We start from the raw sequence: 11,607 nt of genomic DNA, 5'->3' as shown, positions 1-11,607 counted from the left end.
TTGGCAGTGTATGATGGCCAATTTGGCAGGGAGCCATAAGGCTGAGAGTAAGTCGAGTATCTCCTGTTTATTCTTTATAGTCCACCCCTCTGCTGTTAGTAGCCCTCTCTCTTGGTAGATTGCCCCATGAACATGAGCGGTGGCGAACGCATACCGGCTATCTGTGTAGATGTTGAGCCGCTTTCCAGCTCCCAGTGTCAAGGCCTTGGTGAGGGCCACAAGCTCTGCTCTCTGGGCTGACGTCCCGGAGGCAGAGCCTCTGCCCATACAGTGTCCGTTTCAGTGACTATAGCTGCACCCGCATACCTGCTTCCGTCCCGTACGAAGCTGCTTCCATCCGTGAACCAGGTGACATCTGCATCTGGAAGGGGCTGGTCGTTCAGGTCCTTCCGGAGCCCATTCACTTGCTCTAGGATTCCCAGGTCCTCGTGCAGGGCCTCGTTGAAGATGGTGGGCAAGTTCTTGAACCCCTGAGGCAACCGAGTCCACGTCAGTTGTCCGCTGTAGCCCTCTATTGGAGAGGCTTTTTGGTGAAGCTGGTACTCATCCTCCAGCCTTATGGTCAGGACCTGAATGGGGTGGCCCTTGCCTTCAGTAACCTGAGGCCCTCCTTGTCTGAAAGTTATCTGGGCTCCGATCTTAGTGAGCAAGTCTCGTCCTAACAGTGGGTAGGGGCATTCCGGAATTACCATCAAAGAGTGGGATACCCGGCCCGGCCCTAAATCCACCATTCTTCGGGTAGTCCATGAATACTGGCTCATACCAGTTGCTCCTTGTACCCAAGACTTATTTGTTAATTTTCCTTGAGGCGTACAGAGGACCGAGTGTTGCGCTCCGGTGTAGACAAGGAAGTCAATGGAGGTCCCCTCCACTCTAAGAGTTACCCTGGGCTCGGGGAGGGTTCCGAACCCCGACTCCCCTAATCACTCAGTTCATCTAGCTCCAGGACCTTCACTCGATCCGCTTCGCCTCCCTTTTTGCTGGCCCTTTTTGAACACTCTTGTTTCCAGTGCCCTATCTCCCTACAGTAAGCACACTGATCTTTCTGCAGCTTCTGCCTCCCGCCCCGGGCGGTCCCCTTACCGTCCTCCTGGTTGCCGGTGAGTTGGCGGAGACGGCGGTTCCGTTCCTCGGAAGAGTCCGCGGTGGTGGCGAGCAGGATCTTAGCTAGGTCTCGGGTTTGTTTGCTGCTCGCAGCCGCCGCAGCGTGAGCCTGCCTTTCTTCCGGGGGCTCCCTGTTATTATACACCTTCTCGGCTACCTCCAGAAGGTCCTTTAAACTCTTCTCCCCCAGCCTATCTACTTTTTGCAGTTTCTTTTCAATATCTGCAGCCGATTGGTTTACAAAGCTTATGATCACAGCTGCCTTGTTTTCAGGAGCTTCTGGATTCATGGGGGTGTAGGTGCGGTATGCCTCCATGATCCGTTCTAAAAAGACAGCTGGAGACTCATCCCTTTCCTGCTGAACATTGCCTACCTTGGCCAAATTAGTTGGCTTTCTAGCAGCCATTCGGAGACCCCCCATTAGAGTCTGGCGGTAGACCCGGAGCCTCTCCTTACCTTCTGCCGTGTTGAAATCCCATTCAGGCCTAGTTAAGGGAAAAGAGACATCTATCTGGACCGGGTTGGTGGTTGGGTTCCCGTCCACGCCTGGAACCACTTTCCGGGCCTCATTGAGGATTCTTTCCCTCTCCTCAGTTGTGAACAGGACCTGTAAAAGCTGTTGGCAGTCATGCCACGTGGGCTGGTGGGTGAAAAGGACAGAATCTAACAGATCAATAAGCCCTGCTGGCTTCTCAGAGAACTTAGGATTCTGAGCCTTCCAGTTGTAAAGGTCACTAGTGGCAAAAGGCCAATAGTGATGGGGTTGATTGCCATCTGCATCTGGGAGCCCACTGGAACCGTAGCCGCTCCCGGAACTCCGCCCCCAGCCGCTCCCGGAACTCCGCCCCCCAGACGCTCCTCTTTGCATGGGAGCATCGCCCCCCTGTGGACTCCTAGGGAGCTGATATGAGGGAGGAAAGATTAGTTCCTCTTCTTGGGCTGAGAGACGATGTCCCTCACCCGGTGGATGGTGGGGAGGTCGAAGGTCCCCTCCGGCGGCCACCCGACACTAAAAGTCGGCCACTCCCTAGAACAAAAAGTTTACCACCGGCCCTTCCGGACCTCTACACTGAGGTTGCTAGCTCTTCCCTTAACCTCTTTGAAATGATCAACCATAATGCTTAAAGGAGTGGTTTGAGTCTGTCCCATGATGTCCGTCAACAGAGTCCACAAAACAAAACAGACACAGACACAGACAAACAAAGGGCCCTTGAGACAAGCTTTCCAACGCAAGTCTGTTGGAACAAAACTGACAAAACCGAAAGTGTGGACGACGGCCTCACGCCGATCGGTGGGAGCGACCCACCTCGTCCCAGAGGTTTGAGGGGAATACACATCCCTCGTGAGGGGAATACACGTCCCTCCTGAAGGAGGATCAGGACGTCTCCCGATTCCTCCCGCCCGTGGTCCTCCGGTGCGTCCACCTAGACCGCTTCGGGCACTACCAGAGATTCAGAAATGAGCTCACACAAAAGAGACAAGGAACAGACAGACACCTACCGTGGCCAGTCAGACTCTCCGGATCGGGGGTCCCTTGAGGTTCTTGGGGATCCCGGACGAGCCCCCAAATGTTATGCCCAGATTTCGTGATCCCCAAAGACCACCAGGGAGCCGAGTCCGATGCAAAAGCAAAGAGCCTTTTAATCGAGCTAGCTCGAGCTCAGTCCCACACACACACACACACACACCGGCGCAGCGGCGAGGTGGAGAGAGAGAGAGAGTCAGCCCCCAAACGCGCTGATTTATAGGGGGCCTGGGAGAGGTAGGAGGGGTGAGGTAGTGTCGCCTCTGCTGATTGGTCGGGATCAGGTTGCACATGGGGGCAGGGCGCGGCTTACCTTCCCCTTGCATTTCTATTGGCTAATTCAAAGGTGTGGGTTGGACTCTTGGAGAGGTTCTAGGGCGGGAACCTGATACCACGAGGTGGAAGATATGGAACAAAGGGAACATGGAGTCGGTCTCTCCCCGCCCTTTCAATACTTGTAAGCTTTGTCTATAAATCTGCCCAAGAAAGCCCAGGGAGAAAAGTTCATCATCACTGAAGTGAGTAAAGTGCTAGCTTCTTATGACCTCAGGATGGTGCATCCTGACACTGTTACACTGCACTGTGCCTAAGTAAACAGAGCCTGAATGTGAACTTGGCTTTGACTCCAATATTAGTGACTACATTCAATTGGTGTAAACATAAACCTATTTTACTAACAATTTACTATGACAATGTGGTATTTCACAAAATATTTGAAAGGATTTACTAGAGGCCTGGTGCACCAAATTTGTGCACTGGGGGGGGGGGTGTGTCCCTCAGCCCAGCCTGCACCCTCTCCAATCTGGGACCCCTCGGGGGACATCCCTTTCACAATCCAGGACTGCTGGCTCCCAACCCCTCGCCTGCCTGCCTGCCTGATTGCCCCTAACTGCTTCTGCCTGCCAGCCTGATCACCCCTTAACCACTCCCCTGCCAGCCTGATCGATGCCTAACTGCTCCCCTGCCGGCCTGATCGCCCCCAACTGCCCTCCCCTGCCAGCCCGGTTGCCCCCAACTGCCCTCCCCTGCTGGCCTGGTTCCCCCAACTGCCCTCCCCTGCAGGCCTGGTCCCACCCAACTGCCCTCCCTCCCCTGAAGGCCCAGTCACCCCCAATTGCTCTCCCCTGCTGGCCTGGTCACCCCTAATTGCCCTCCCCTGCTGGCCTGATTGCCCCTAACTGCCCTCCCCTGCCGGCCATCTTGTGACGACATGGTGGTGGCCATCTTGTGCAAGGGCATGACTGTCAATTTGCATATTGCCTCTTTATTATATAGGAAGGGTGGTATTTCTCTAGCTATAGTTTGTTCCTTGTGGTCAGTCACCTAACTTAAAATGCACATGAACAACCTGGATGATAAATGTTTCCATATTTTACCATATACACTTCAAAACTATCAACACTAGCCCTGACCGGTTTGGCTGAGTGGATAGAGCGTCGGCCTGCGGACTCAAGGGTCCCGGGTTCGATTCTGGTCAAGGACATGTACCTTGGTTGCGGGCACATCTCCGGTGGGAGGTGTGCAGGAAGCAGCTGATCAATGTTTCTCTCTCATCGATGTTTCTAACTCTCTCTCCCTCTCCCTTCCTCTCTATAAAAAATCAATAAAATATATTAAAAAAAAAAAAAACTATCAACACTAGTTATCATTTACCTCAAAATATTTGTAAAAATCATGAAAGCTGAAGTCTAAGCCAGATGCATGGGGATAATCATTCTGTGACTCACTTAAACACATTAATACAATTGTTGTTTCAGAATCTACGCTATGTGCTGCCACCCATTTAAAGAGGAAGGAAAGCTCTTGCCAATTTGGCTCAGTGGATAGGGTATCAGCCTGCGGATTGAGGGGTCTTCGGTTCAGTTCCAGTCAAGGGCACGTACCTTGGTTGTAGGCTTGATCCCGACCCTGTCGGGGGGGGGCACATGTGAGAGGCAACCAACTGATGCATTTCACATAGATGTTTCTCTTTCTTTCTCTCTTTCTCTCTCTCTCTCTTTCCCCCCTCTCCCTTCCACTCTCTAAAAACCCCCACAAAAATCAATGAAAAAAATGGCCTTAGGTAAGGATTAACAAAGAGGAGGAAGGAAAAAGACTTTAGAAGGCCAATATGTCAACCTTATTGGGGGGAAAAGAGCATGGCTTTTCAGCCATTTGAGTCTATAGTCTTTAGCTTTTTGAGAAGCCTTTAGAGCAGGTGTCCTCAAATTATGGCCCGCGGGCCACATGCAGCCCGCCAAGGACATTTATCTGGCCCGCCGGGTGCCGCTGCCTGTCAGGCTTAGCAGCCGACTCGTCCCGGGCCCACAGTGCGCATAGGAATTTGTTCACAGTTTTTTTTTTAAACTATAGTCCAGCCCTCCAACCGTCTGAGGGACAGTGAACTGGCCCCCTGTTTAAAAAGTTTGAGGACCCCTGCTTTAGAGGTTAAGAATACAGATTCTGTAGCCAGATTGTCTAGACTCAAAAGCTGGGGTTTTCTCTTTATTGGCACTATGACTATAGGCAAGTTATAACCTCTTTTGCCTCAGTTTCATCATCTATGATATTGGTTGGCAAAGTTTTTATGTAAAGCACCAGACAGTAAATAACTCTAGGCTTTGTGGGCTGCATATAGTATCTATTGCTTCGATTTTTACTTTCTTTTTATTAAAGAATGCTTTAGACTTCTGGTCAAGATGGCAGCATAGGTAAATGTGGTACTTGCATCCTCCCACAACTGCACTAAAATTACAACTAATGTACAGAACAATCATCATTCAGAAACTCCTGAAACCTAGCTGAATGGAAGTCCTACAACAAGGGAGTTAAAAAAGAAGCCATAGTGAGACTGGTAGGAGAGATGGAAACTTGAAATAGTCTTGTCCCCCACCCACATGTGGTGGATAAAAATCAGGAGGGATATCTCTGCTGTGAAGATTCCTCTTGAGGAGAAAAGGGGTCCCAGCCCTACACCAGGCCCCCAAGTCCAGTGTTTCAGTGCCAGGAAGAGGAGTCCCCATAATTTTTGGCTATAAAAACCAGTGGGAATTGAGGCTGAGGGAGACAGAGGCTCATGGAGTCCCAGGAAGTTCCTATTAAAGGGCCCAAGCACAAACTTACTTTGACTTACTCACTCTGAGCTCCAGTGCTTGGACAGCAGCTTGAAAGGCACCAAGGACATATGGGGAGGAACTGAATTATCTGGCATCAGGGCAAGAGCAGGAGGGGCAGCTGTCTCCCAGACAGAAGTACTTGCAGAGGCCACTGTTCCTTTTTTGAGCACCCCTTGCCCCCCAACAAAGCTGGCAGGTGGGCACCATATCTGAGTCTCCATCAACCTGGCTATCACTGTTTGCCCTGCCCTGGTGATTCCCTGAGATCCTGCCCCACCCAATTCGCAGGCTCACGGAGGCTGTTTCCAGTGGCTTTTCAATATGAATGGCTTGTCTTAGGTCACAATTCATTTTTTCCTAAAATCTCTCAAACAACAGCATCTGGCCTTAGTGTGCCCCATACCTCTCAATAAGTAGCCCCAGGCCGGGCAATAGCAGCAGCTGACCTTGGTTTGCAGCTTGGCCTCACCTTGGCACCTCCCAAGCTCAGCACAAGTAGGCATTTACAGGTTGCTTTGTAGCTCATGCCAGGTGGCTTGGGCAGAACACTGGTGGCGGCAGAGTCTCAGAGCCAGTGTACCTGGTGGACAGCTTGAGACCACATCAAAGCACCACTACCCAACCACCTCCACAAGTGACACACTCATGGGCCAGACTCAGCGGGCACCAGAGCCCTGCTGAAGTCCTACACTATAGAGTGGACCCCTGCATAACTGATTCCCCATGGTGGTTGGTGATAGCAGTCAGTCCTTACAGCTGATTGGCTTGGGGGTAAATCCCTCTCATTGATGTGCCAACAGCAATCAAGGCTCAACTACAACAGGAGGGTGTACACACTGCACACAGTGGGTGGAGTGCACCTGGAATGCCCAACTTGGGTGAGTAGGGAGGCTGTGCTACTAGGCCCTATAGGACACCTACTACATTAGGCCATTCTACCAAGCTCAGGAGATATAGCAGTTCTACCTAATTCGTAGCAACAAACAAAGGGAGGCTGCAAAGTGAGGAGACAAAGAAACATGTCCCAAATGAAAGAACAGAACAAAACTTAAGCAAAAGAATAAACAAAATGGAGATAAGCAATCAACTACCGTGCTTCCCCTAAAATAAGACATCCTCCGAAAATAAGACCTACTTACAGGTTTCCTTCTGAGTGAAATATAAGGCATCCCCCGAAAATAAGGCCCCCAGGCTCTGTCTCAGAATGAAAATTAATTTACTGTAAACTGGTCGCTAGGGCCGCCCCAACTGGCGTCTAGCAACCAGTGACCTTATGCGGAGTCCTGACGTCACTGCTGTGTGGAGGCAGAGCAGAGGTCGGAGTGAGCAGTGAGCGCGGGGCAAGGAGAGAGGAGGAGACTTTCGCAGATGCGTGTAGAAGAACAGGAGGATTAGAGCGGACGGGACGCGGCAAAGGTGGTGAGTGCTGGTCTGTCTCTGGTGACACTACCTGATGCTCGCGGCCACCTTCATGATGACTGAAGGTTCTCAGTCAGCGGCAGACCCTGCTCCAGCCCAGATCCAGGTCCCAGCAAGCCCAGTGACAGTCCCCAGGCAGGCCCCAGGGGGTAAATGTCTGATAAAGGGGTAGGGGGGATGTCTGGTGAAGGTGTTCAGTGGCACAGGGGTGGGGGGAGGGGATCACTTAAAATGACACAGGAGGATCAGAGGGGACAATCAAAATGACACAGGAGGGTCAGAGGGGACAATCAAAATGACACAGGAGGATCAAAAGGGGTTACTAAAATGGTAATCCCCCCTCTGATTGTCCTGTGCCATTTTGATTCCCCCCTCTGATCCCCCCTGTGTCATTTTGAGTGATCCCCCTCCCCGCACCTTGATACCCCAATTCCTTTTTTTTACCCCTAGAAATGAGCACAAAAAGAAAAAGCTACTCCGTGGAGTACAAGAAAGGAATCGTGGAAGACTCTTGGGGCCAAAATCTTACTGCTTTCTGCAAAGAGAAGATGTTGAGTATCTGATTGGTCCGAAAATGGCGAGCAGAGTATGGTAACCTCATTGAACAAGTGGACAAGGGAAATGCTAAAAAGCACAAGTGTGGATCAGGTCGGCAACCATTATTTTCCGAGCTGGAAGACCTGATCTGTGAATGGGTTGTTGACAGGAGAGCAAAGGCTTTGGTTGTGAATAGGGCTCAGATTCAAGAATTTGCCCTTGCAATGGCACCACAGTTTGACATAGCCCCCGAAGACTTCAAAGCATCACAACACTGGCTGGATAATTTCCTTCAGCGAAGTGAACTGTCTTTAAGAAGATCTACAACATTGTTTAGGTTGGAAGATACTCAAGTTATTAAGCGAGCACTTGCATTCAAGTCCTTTATTGATGATGCTGACTTCTCTAAATACAATCTTTCCAACATGATTGCTATGGATGAAACTGCAGTGTTTATGGGCCAATCATCTCAAACAACAATTGAACAGCGGGGTGCCTCCTTAGTGTACATTCCCTCCACTGCTTACGAAAGTGCACGTGTTTCCTGTATTTTGGCAATTCGTCTGGATGGCACTAAAATCCCACCTTTAATCATTTCTAAGGGCAAGAAGGAAAAGATTGAACATGTTTTGGGCATTTTTATTCCTGAAACTGAAAAAGCCTAGGCCACACAAGCAGTTATAAGGAAGTGGGTCGATTTAATGCTGCCGCTTGTTATGCGAGGGAGCCAAAGAGGTCTGCTAGTCTGGGATGCAGCCAGCACTCACCTCGCTAAAGACATGAAGACATTTCTTCACGAAAGAAAAATAGATCAGATAATGATTCCCGCAGGAATGACGGCCTATCTCCAGACTCTTGATATTGCAATAAACAAGCCATTCAAAGACAATTTGCGCATGGAGATTAATGACTACATTGAAAATAGAATGGAGAGAAATCAGTGTGGAAACTTTGTGAAACTTAAACTGCAAGAAGTTGTGACTTGGGTGAAGAATTCATGGGAGAAAATCACTGACAGTTGCATTGCAAATGCACTGCGAGCAGGCTACCTTGACAAGAAGTACTCATTTAAAGACAGTGCTATTGCTAAACATGAGAGATTTGGTCCACTGATTCTGAAAGAAATGGAGTCACAAGAAATTCACCAGGAAATTCAGGAATTGGATTGTTATGATGATGTTCCAGAAGATGATGACATGATTGTCATTGAATAAATGAGTAAATTCTTGATACTGTAGGATTCAGTTTGTCTGGTTTGTGTTGACAACTACCGTACTACCGTACCGTATACAGGTAATAAATTTCCTTTATTTTCATTTAACAATAAATGTGTACTGTATTCTTCATGGAAAAATAAGACATCCCCTGAAAATAAGACCTAGCGTGTCTTTGGGGGCAAAAATTAATATAAGACACTGTCTTATTTTCGGGGAAACACGGTAGATTCAACGTTCAAAATACTGTTATACGGATGTTCAATTAACTTAATGGGAACTTAGCAGTATAAAAAAGGACATGGAAGCCATTAAAAAAATAAGTCAGAAATGAAGGATACACTAACTGAAATGAAGAATAATTTACAGCAAATGAACAGCAGAGTAGATGAAACTGATAATCAAATCAGTGATTTGGAATATGAGGAAGCAGAAAACAATCAGAAAAGCAAAGGAAAAAAGAATTAAAAAAAATAAGAATAGTGTAAGGAGCCACTGGGACAACTTCAAGCGTACCAACATTTATTTCATGGGAGTGCCAGCAGGAGAAGAGAGAGAGCAAGTAATTGGAAATTTATTTGAAAAAATGACAGGAAACTTCTCTGACTTGGTGAAGAAAATAGACATACAAGACAAGGAAGTGCAGAGTCCTAAACAAGATGAACCCAAAGAGGCCCACACCAAGACATATCATAATTAAAATGCAAAAGTTTAAAGAGAGAATTTTAAAGCAGCAAGAGAAAGCAGTTAGTCACCTACAAGGGAACTCCAATAAGACTGTTACCTGATTTATCAACAGAAACTTTGCAGGCCAGAAGGGATTGACATGAAATATCCAAAATGATAAACAGCAAGGACCTACAATCAAGATTACCCAGGAAAGCTATCATTTAGAAGCAAAGGAGAGATAAAGAGCCTCCCAGACAAGAAAAAACTAAAGGGATTAATCACCATCAAACCCGTATTATATAAATTATCAAAGGTTCTTTGTTAAGAAGAAAAAAATATAAAAATATGAGCAATAATATGGCAATAAATACAGACCTGAAAAAACAAAATAAACCATCAGAACAGAAACAGACTCATAAATACAGATAATATTTTGATGGCTGCCAGATGGGAGGGAGGTTGGGTGAAAAAGGTGAGGGATTAAGAAGTACAAATTTGTGGTTATAGAATAGTCATGTTGATATAAAGTACAGCATAGTAAGTATAGTCAATAATATTCTAATAACAATGTACGGTGTCAGATGGGTACAAGATTTATTGGGATGATCACTTAGAAAGTTATGTAAAGTCTAATCACTGGGCGTACTCCTGAAAGTGATACAACAGTATGTCAATTGTAATTGAACAATAAAAAATGATTTATATAAAAACAAAAAAGAAACAAAGAAGGCTTTAAAATATAAAATCATTATTAGCTCAAGGGGTACACAAAAAGAGATATGTGTTGATGTAAGGACTTGGAAATCTTGTTGACCCCTGATCTGTATAATCTATAATATTAAAGTGTAATATGCTAATTAGACCGGATGTCCTTCTGCGAAGGACAGGGCTGCGAAGGAAGCGCGGGTCTTGGGTGCCTGCTGGTGGCTGGAGGGAAGCCTGGGTCCTGGGTGCCAGAGGGAAGCTGGTGCCGGCAGATGGGGGAGGAAAAGCCTACTCTTGCATGAATTTTGTGCATCAGGCCTCCAGTAGAGATAATAATAGCATCTACTTCATAAGATTGTTGAGGTTTAAATAAATTAATACAGGCATACCTTGGAGATATTGTGGGTTGGAATACAGACCACTGCAATAAAGTCACACATTATCCTTTCGCTGGTGGAGGGTCTTGCTTTCAATTTGTATAACATGTAACATCTGTGAGAGGCAATAAAGTGAAGTTCAATAAAACATGCTCTGCCTGTATACAGGGTGGGGCAAAAGTAGGTTCACAGTTGTTGGTATGGAAAATGATAAAATAATCCTATATAATGCAAATCGACTGAACGGTGTGAGGACCTGTTGCTATGACACACAGTGACCACCAGGGGGCAGACACTCAACGCAGGAGCTTCTCCCTGGTGGTCAGTGTGCTCCCACAGGGGGAGCACTGCTCAGCCAGAAGCCGGGGTCATGGCTGGCGAGCACAGCGGCAGTGGTGGGAGCCTCTCCCGCCTCCACGACAGCACTAAGGATGTCTGACTGTCGCAGGGAGCGGGCCTAAGCTGGCAGTCAGACATCCCCCGAGGGCTACTGGACTGCAAGAGGGTGCAGGCCGGACTGAGGGACCCTAAGTGCACAAATTTCATGCACCAGGCCTCTAGTTAATAAATAATACTATAAGAATAAACCCTGTTTCATGTACACACAACTGCAAACCTATATTTGCTCCATCCTATGTAAAGTGCTTATATAAAGTGCATGACACATAGCAAAAGCTATAAAAATGTTTTACTACATTTTTAACCAAATTTTATTTTCAAAATACCTGCCATTCCTATATGACTTCTAGCATTACTCTGTGACTTGAAATATGGAGGATCTAACTTGTCATTCTTGGTTTAAATCTCAAGAAAACAGTTTAACACTATATGTTGCCCTGGATAGTGTTGCTCAGTTGGTTGGAGTGTCATCCCTGTACAGCGTACACCAAAGGGTGGTGGGTTTGATTACTGGTCAGGGCACATACCCTGATTTTGGATTCCATCCCTGCTTGGGGTGTGCA

The sequence above is a fragment of the Plecotus auritus genome, assembly GCF_963455305.1.
Source record: "Plecotus auritus genome assembly, chromosome: 2".
NCBI classification, from domain to species: Eukaryota; Metazoa; Chordata; class Mammalia; order Chiroptera; family Vespertilionidae; genus Plecotus; species Plecotus auritus.
The sequence above is the reverse complement of the archived record's forward strand: the minus strand, read 5'-3'. Positions refer to the sequence as shown.